We start from the raw sequence: 9,826 nt of genomic DNA, 5'->3' as shown, positions 1-9,826 counted from the left end.
GGGGTGGGAGGGTGGGGAGGTAGAGGGGGTGGGAGGGTGGGGAGGTAGAGGGGGTGGGCAATGCTCAGTAAGGATGCCATTCAATTTTGTTATCCTATTTCCATAATAATAACTTCAATAACTATCATTTATTGATCACATAATATGCCAGATGGCATATTTTATGTATTAGACTGAACTATATAAAAAACATTTTTGTAGGTCAAAAGGATTGAATGTTGGTCATTTAATATGTTTCAACCTAATACATTATCTTCTTTAATCCTCACAATAACCCTCAGGGTTGGTGATAGTAAATCCATTTTTACAGATGAGAAAACTGAAGATCAGAATAATTAGGTGACCTTCTGAAGTCACATATTTATAAATGGTAGAGCCAGGATTTGGATACAGGACTATCTGTTTCTGAAACCCATGTTTTTGAACACAATACTGCTTTAAAGAAAATGTTATAGTGAAGATATGATAAAGCAGGCCCTGACACACTGTGTGTGGGAGTATAACTTAGTACAATTTGGCTGAAAGCCATTTGACACTGCACCATGAGCCTTAAGAATTTTCATCCCTTTGCACCGAGTAACTCCAGTTTAAAAACATTATCTTAAGATGGGGAAACAGTGGAAACAGTGTCAGACTTTATTTTGGGGGGCTCCAAAATCACTGCAGATGGTGACTGCAGCCATGAAATTAAAAGACGTTTACTCCTTGGAAGAAAAGTTATGACCAACCTAGATAGCATATTCAAAAGCAGAGACATTACTTTGCCAACTAAGGTCCGTCTAGTCAAGGCTATGGTTTTTCCTGTGGTCATGTATGGATGTGAGGGTTGGACTGTGAAGAAGGCTAAGTGCCGAAGAATTGATGCTTTTGAACTGTGGTGTTGGAGAAGACTCTTGAGAGTCCCTTCGACTGCAAGGAGATCCAACCAGTCCATTCTGAAGGAGATCAGACCTGGGATTTCTTTGGAAGGAATGATGCTAAAGCTGAAAGTCCAGTACTTTGGCCACCTCATGCGAAGAGTTGACTCATTGGAAAAGACTCTGCTGCTGGGAGGGATTGGGGGCAGGAGGAGAAGGGGACGACCCAGGATGAGATGGCTGGATGGCATCACTGACTAGATGGACGTGAGTCTGAGTGAACTCCGGGAGTTGGTGATGGACAGGGAGGCCTGGCGTGCTATGATTCGTGGGGTTGCAAAGAGTCGGACACGACTGACCAACTGAACTGAACTGAAGGAAATAATCAGAGATGAACACGAAGATTTATGTAAAAAATGCTCATCGAAGCATTCTATTTTTAAAATTAAAAATTGGAGCATTCTATTTTTAATATTAAAAACTGGTGGCCTAGTGGTTAAGATTCTGGGCTTTTACTGGTGTGGCCTGGGTTCAGTCCCTGGTCAGGAAACCGAGATAAACTGAGATTTCACAAGCTGCACAGCATGGTAAAAAAAAAGGAAAACATTAGTGTTCAACAATAAAGAATTAAATTAAGATACAGCCACAAGATGGACAGGGGAAGTGGGAAAATATTTGTGCTACAATGTCAAGTGAGACAAGCAGTATACAAAATTAAGTATGACCATTTTTTTTTTGTTGTTGTTAAATAAGTATAGAAAGACTCTGGAAAGAAATACAAAAGAAATACAACTATATACTTTAATTTTTAAAAATCTTGTAATAAACTATAATGTAAAAGATCTGAGTATATATATATTCAGTTATGCATATATATTCAGTTATATATATATATACACATATATATTGTTTTTATATATATTCAGTTATATGTATAACTGAATCACTTTGCTGTACACCAGAAACTAAAACAACATTGCCAACCAACTATACTTTGATTTTTAAAAATGATGTCTTTTGATGAACAGAAGTTTGTCTTTTAACAATGTTAAATATATCAAACTTTTCTTCTATGGTTTGTGCTTCCTATGTTTTGTCTAAGAAATCCTTTCCAATACTAAGGTTATAGAAATGGTCTCTTATATTTTCTTGTAAAAAGTTGAAAATTTTGCCTTGCACATCTAAGTCCTTAATGCATCCAGAATTGCAGCTCTCTTTTCTGTTCTTTTGTCACATGTGCCTATTCCTGTGCCAATTTCAAAATCTCTTAATTATTGCTTTATAATGCATCTTGATATAGGAAAGGGAAAGTTTCAATTCCCTCACATTCCATTAGCCTACGTATGGCAGTTGAAATGATGGAAATGAGATCAGGGCCAAAGGCAGAACTCTGGGGAAAAGAGCCAATATTTAATGCGTAAGGAAAGGTAGGGGAGTCAGCAAGGTGATTGCAAAAGAACAGTGAGCAAATGTGTAAAAGAAGTCAAGTAAGAACTAAAAAGCACCCATTGAATTTGGCAATTAGAGTGCCAATTTGGAGTGGTACGAGTAGGAAGTACTAGATTTTCACTGACTCAAAGAATTATTGGACAGAAATATAATTTTAAAATATATATATACCACTTAAAATAACAAAAATAATAAGATGCCCAGGAATAATTTTAAATAAAAGGTTTCTAAGACCTTTATGAAGAAAATAATGAAATTTTACTAAAAGATATTAAAGACTTAAATAAATAGACACCAGATTCATGAAGAAGAAGATTCAATATTGTAAATGTGTAAAGATGTCCTAAATTGATTTATGGATTCCAATTTCCATCAAAATTCTATAAGGGTTTTTCATAGAACTTGACAAAATAATTCTAAACTTTGTATGGAAGAGGAATAGACTGAAAATAGCCAAAAAGACAAAGAAGGTGAGGAAATCTGAACTTTCATATATCAAAATGCATTATAAAGCAATAATTAAGAGATTTTGAAATTGACACAGGAATCAGCAATGTGACAATAGAACAGAAAAGAGAGCCTAGAAGATAGAAGTGGCATTGCAGATCAGCAGGGAAAGGATGGACTGTTCAATGAACAGCTTTGGAACAGTTGCTTATCTATATAGGAAAAAGAAAATGAAATGATATCACTACCTCATACCTCAAGCAAAAAAACAATTCTAGATGGATTAAGGACCTAGATGTACAAGGCAAAATTTTGCAACTTTTTACAAGAAACTATAAGAGAATATTTCCGTAACCTTGGTATGAGGAAGTATTTCTTAAACAAAACATAGGAAGCACAAACCATGAAAGAAAAGTTTGATATATTTAACATTGTTTTTTTTTTAAAGACAAACTTCTGTTCATCAAAAGACATAATTTTTTAAAAAATCAAAGTATAGTTGGTTTATAATGTTTTAATTTCTGGTGTATAGCAAAGTGATTCAGTTTATATATAACTGAATATATCTATATAACTGAATATGTATATAACTGGATATATATATATATATAACAATATATATGTATAAATGGATATATATGTACTTTTTTAGATTCTTTTCCATTATACTTTATTACAAGATATATAGCACAGTTCCCTGTGCTCTACAGTAGGACCTTGTTGTTTATCTATTTTATATACAGTAGTTTGTATCTGTTAATCCCCAAATCTTAACTTATTCTCGCCCCCCCTTTTCCCCTTTGGTAACCATATGTCTGTCAATCTGTTTCCGGTTTGTAAAAAAGTTCATTTGAAACTTTTTTTTTCAATTCCACATATATGTGGTATCATATGATATTTGTCTGACTTAGTACATAAAGTATAATAATCTCTAGGCCCATCCATGTTGCTGTGAATGGCATTATTTCATTTCATTCTTTTTTAATCACTGAGTAATATTCCATTGGGTGTGTATATGTGTATATACACATACACACATACATATATATATATATGCTGCATCTTTATTCATTTATCTGTTGATGGAAATCTAGGTTGCTTCCATGTCTTGGCTATTGTAAATACTGCTGCTCTGAACATTGTGGTGCAGGTGTCTTTCCAAATTAGAGTTTTCTCCAGATATTTGCCCATGAGTATGATTGCTGGATCATATGGTAACTCTATTTTTAGTTTTTTAACAACAACTCATATTGTTTTCCATAGTGACTGCACCAATTTACATTCCCATCAACATTGTAAGAGGGTTCCTTTTTCTCCACACCCTCTCCAGAATTTTATTTGTAGACTTTTTGATGACGGCCACTCTGACAGGTGTGAGGTGATACCTCAAGGTAGTTTTGATTTACATTTCTTAATAACTAGTGATGTTGAGCATCTTTTCATGTGCCTGTTGGAGAAATGTCATCTTTGAAGAAATGTCAATTTAGGTCTTCTGCCCATTTTTGGATTGAATTTTGTTGTTGTTGTTATTGAGTTGTATGAGCTATTTGTATATTTTGAAAATTAAGCCCTTGTTGGTTGCATCATTTGCAGAATATTTTCTCCCATTCCATGAATTATCTTTTTATGTAGATGGTTTCCTTTGCTCTGCAAAAGCTTTTAAGTTTGATTAGGTCCCATTTGTGTATTTTTGCTTTTATTTCTATTGTCTTGGGAGACTGATCTAAGAAAACATTGGTATGATTTATGTCAGAGAATATTTTGTCTATGGTCTCTTCTAGGAGTTTTATGGTGGCATGTTTTTTTTTTTGGCTGCACCCCACAGCATGTGGGATCTTAGTTCCTCAACCAGGGATCAAACTCATGCCCCCTGCTTTGGAAGGCAGAGTCTTAATCACTGGACCACTGGAGAAGTCTGTGTCATGTCTTATATTTAAATTTCTAAGCCATTTTGAGTTTATTTTTGTGTATGGTGTGACAGAGTATTCTAACTTAATTGATAACTTCAAGGATAACTTCTGAATATATATATATATATAAAGAATATATAAAATGTATATATATATATATAGGATGTATGAAATGTATATTTAACTACCATATATCAGTAAGAAAAAGACAAGCCACACAATAGAAAACTGACCAAAAGACATGAATAAGCATTTCACAGAAAAATAAGGAATGACAGACAATGAAAAGATGAACTAGTTCATCAGTAATCAGTGAAATGCAAAATTTAACCACAAAGAGATTCATTTTATACCCATCAGACTGACAAATATTTAAAAAGTCTGATAATATCACTGTAGTCAAGGAGGTTGTGCAATGAAAATCCTGCTAGCAGAAGGGTAAATTAATACAATCACTTTGGATATATTTTGACATTGAGTAAATCTGAAATGATCATGCTCTCTGACTCAGCAACTCTACTCCTGGCCATGAGCACTAGAAAAAGTCTTGCATTGAAGTTCTAGAAAGCATGTACAAGAGTTCAAGAGTGTTCATGGCAGCAGTGATCTTAATAGCAAAAAGCTGGAAACAGCTCAAATGTCCCTCAGCAGGACATTTGGCTTCATAAATTGCAGTATAATCATAAAATGGAAAACTACACATTGGTGAAAATGAATACCTACTACAGCTACAATATCAACATGGATAAATCCCACAAACACATCCTACAGAAAAGTCAGGTTCAAAAAAATTCATACAGAATGATTCCATGTATGTAAAACTCCAAACCATAGGTGAGAAAGCAATCAAGAAAAACAAAATTCCTGCAGGGCAGTTCTGTCTTGCAGGGAAGGAGAAGAATGCAATGCAGAAGGGCATACAGAGGGCTTTAAAATCTCTGTCAATGTTCTGTTTCTCAAGCTGATTGGTGGGTTACATAGGTATTCATTTTATTATTCTTTAAATCACATACATATATGATTTTATTATTCTTCATATATATGATTTAAATAATTAAATCATATGAATATATATGTATATATTGTTTCGTATTGTGATATGTTTCAAAAAATTTTAAGCTGGGACTTCCCTGGTAGTCCAGTGGCTAAGACTCCACACTCCCAAAGCAGGAGGCTGGGTTTCCATCCCTGATCAGGGAACTAGATCCCACATGCTGCTACTTAAAAAAAAAAAAAAAAAAAGATCCCACATGCTGAAATAAAGATAACACTTGATGCTGTTTCTTTCAATATTTATTTCCAGATTTCAGGGGCAACAAGTGCCCTCGGAGCAGGGACTTATCTGGCCGGTGGGGATGGGTGAAGGGATGGGACAACCAATACTTTTTTGTTGAGAGGGAAACTTAATGTCAAAAAAAGTTAAAAATAAACGCAGTAAGAGGTTTATTTGGGTAAATGGCCCCTAGTGGATTTTCCTCCAGAAGGAGGCAAGAAACAAGCGGGTAGATGTTCTCTTTGGACAGAAGCTAGAAGGCAGGAAACCCCGCCTGCACAGTGTCACTGAGCACCTCCAGCTGTATTAGTGCCATTGGAATAATAAACTCAACATGGTGGGAAAAAAAAAAAAGATTGAAGATCTCATGTGCTGCAACTGAAATCTGGCACAGCCAAATAAATAAAAATACCTATTTTAAAAAGTTTTAGGCTAAGAAATGATAACTGGAAGGCTGTGAAGGGAAGGAGAATAATAGTAATAACTAGAGGGAGAAATGGGATCATCATCAGATTTTTTAAAATACTTATAGCATGTTTATAGACTTTTTTCATTGATTCAACAGAAGTTTGTTGATACCATCTAGGCTGGGCCCTGGGGTATAGAGATACATTTATTCAATTATGTAGTTACTTCCTATTCTACGAGCTGCTGCTGCTGCTAAGTTACTTCAGTCGTGTGCGACCCCATAGACGGCAGCCCACCAGGCTCCCCCCATCCCTGGGATTCTCCAGGCAAGAGCACTGGAGTGGTTTGCCATTTTCTTCTCCAATGCATGAAAGTGAAAAGTGAAAGTGAAATCACTCAGTCTAGAATCATTAATTCATTTATTCATTCAACAAATATTTATTGAGTGAATACTCTGCCAGGCTGTAATCTCAGTGCTGGGAATATAGCACAGAATAAAATAAAATCCCCTTTTTCCTGAAGGGAGAGAGACAGTAAACAAATACTCTTGGCCCTCCACATCTGCGGGTGTTAAATCCACAGATTTAACCAACCATGGCTTGAAAATATTTGAGGGGAAAACTTTAGAGTTTCCAAAAGCAATACGCGAACTTGGTACATGCTGGCAACTATTTACATAGCATTACATTGTACCAGGTATTACAAATGGGCTTCCCAGGTGGCTCAGCAGGTAAAGAATCTGCCTGCAATGCAGGAGCCAAAGGAGAGGTGGGCTCGATCCCTGGGTTGGGAAGATTCCCCTGGAGGAAGAAATGGCAACCCACTCCAGTATTCTTGCCTGGAGAATCCCATGGACAGAGGAACCTGGCAGGCTACAGTTCATAAGGGTTGCAAAGAGTCGGACATGACTGAAGTGACTGAGCACACACACAGGTATTACAAATCACCTAGAGATGACTTAAAATATATGGAGGGATGTGCATAGGTTATATGCAATTAAAAGACTCAGGCATCCAGGGATTTTGGTGTTGGGGAGGGTGTCCTGGAATCAATCCCCTCCCCCAGAATACCGAGGGATGACTGTATATGGAGGGTGGTGATAAGTACTATGAAAAAACTGAAGTCAGGTAAGGGTGTAGAGAGAGAGTGTGTGTGGAGGGGAGTGAGTTGCTATTTTAGACAGAGTGTTCAGGGAAGGCCTTTCTGAGAGGGTGATATTTGAGCAGAGAACTTAATGAACTGAAAAGATAAATCATGTGGATATCTGGGGGAAGATCATCCCTGGCAGAGAGAACAGCAAGTACAAGGACACTGAGATAGTTGAGGTGCTTGGCGTGTTAAAAGAACAGCAAGGAGCCCATCATGTCTGCTGTAGTGTAAACACGGGGAGAGAGAGGAAGGGGATGAAGTCAGAGAGGTTTCCAGGTGCCAGATTATGTAAGTTCATGTGGCATGGGAAGCTGTTAGAAGATTTTAGGCATGGGGTGACATGATTTTTATTTTATTTTTTTAAAGGGATCTCTCAGGCTTTGGGCTTCCCTGATAGCTCAGTTGGTGAATCTGCCTGCAATGCAGGAGACCCCAGTTCATTTCCTAGGTTGGAAAGGAATCCTGGATTTCTGGAGAATGGAAAGGCTACCCACTCCAGTATTCTGGCCTGGAGAATTCCATGGACTGTATAGTCCATGGGGTTGCAAAGAGTCGAACCCGACTAATCAACTTTCACTTTCACTTTAAGCTTTGTGGTAAATATTAGGGGACAATGGCAGAAGCAGGGAGACTAGTTAGTAGGCAGTTGTAGTAATCCAGGCAAGAGATGATGGTAGCTTGGATGAGGTTGGTAGTAATGGAGATGGTGAGAAAGGATTAGAGTGGGGATGTGTTCTGAAGGTAGAACCAACAGGATTTGCTAATGGATTGGATGTGAGGTATGAAAGAAAGAAGTCAGGAGTGACTCCCAGGCCTAAGAGACTGGAAGGTTGGAGATCCTATTTAGTGAAATGGAGAACACTGAAGTAAAAGAAGGTTTGGAGAGGAAAATAGAGTTCCATTTTTGACATATTAGTCTTCTCTAGTGGCTCAGATGGTAAAGAGTCTGCCTGCAATGAGGGAGACCTGGGTTTGATCCCTGAGTCAGGAAGATCCCCTGGAGAAGGGAATGGCTACCTATTCCAGTATTCTTGCCTGGAAAATCCCATGGATGGAGGAGCCTGCTAGGCCCCAATCCATGGGGTCAGACACAACTGAGCGACTAATACCCTTTGACATATTAGGTTGAGATGCCATTAATTTTTAAATCTAACTTCTGTATTTCTTTCTTTTCATTAGGGAATAATTGCCTTACAGTGTTGTGTTGCTTTCTGCCATACAACAATGTGCTTTAGTCATAATTATATATATGTGTGTATATATATATATATATATATATCCCAGAGAAGGCAATGGCAACCCACTCCAGTACTCTTGCCTGGAAAATCCCATGGACGGAGGAGCCTGGTAGGCTGCAGTCCATGGGGTCACGAAGAGTCAGACATGACTGAGCGACTTCACTTTCACTTTTCACTTTCATGCATTGGAGAAGGAAATGGCAGCCCACTCCAGTGTTCTTGCCTGGAGAATCCCAGGGGTGGGTGAGCCTGGTGGGCTGCCGTCTATGAGGTTGCACAGCATCAGATACGACTGAAGTGACTTAGCAGCAGCATGTATAGTCCCACCCCTCTTGAGCCTCCCTCCCCAGCGAGATGCCATTTAGACACCCAAGTGGAGATGATGAATAAGAAATTGGCTCTATGAGTCTGGGGTTGAGGGGAGTGGTTGGGGCTAGAGATATGCATCTGGGAATCATCACTATGTAGATGGTATTTAAAGCCATAGGATTAGGAGAGATTGATGCCTGAGAATTGAATGCAGAGAAGAGAAGTGGTTAAAGGACTGAATCTTGAGGTCCTCTGATAATAGAGAGTCCAGGAAGATGCAGAGGATTCATTAAAGGAAGTCAAGAAGGAACAGACTGTGAAGTAAAAAGAAAACTAGGAGGTGGGAGTACAATTTCTAGAAGCCAAGTGAAAAGAATTTTAAAAAGGAAGTCATCTAGAGATTATCATAATACATAATGCAGGTCAGACAGAGAAAAATGAATATCATATGATATCACTTATATGTGGAATCTAAAAAAAAGATGCAAACAAACTTACTCACAAAACAGAAATAGACTCACGGACAGAGAAAGCAGATTTATAGTTACCTAAAGGGAAAGAGGGCAAGGGATAAATTAGGAGTTTGAGATTAGCAGATACAGATTAGCAGATTCCTAACCACATACAATATATAAAATAGATAAACAACAAAGACGTACTGTCATGATCAACTATATAAAACGCTGCTCAGAGGTCCAGTAAGATGCTGTCTGAGAACTGAGGCAAAATGGATTTGAATAAGTGAAGGTAACTGTATTATTGACAAGAACCGTTTCCATGCAGCAG

The sequence above is a fragment of the Budorcas taxicolor genome, chromosome X (assembly GCF_023091745.1).
Source record: "Budorcas taxicolor isolate Tak-1 chromosome X, Takin1.1, whole genome shotgun sequence".
Classification (NCBI taxonomy): domain Eukaryota; kingdom Metazoa; phylum Chordata; class Mammalia; order Artiodactyla; family Bovidae; genus Budorcas; species Budorcas taxicolor.
The sequence above is the reverse complement of the archived record's forward strand: the minus strand, read 5'-3'. Positions refer to the sequence as shown.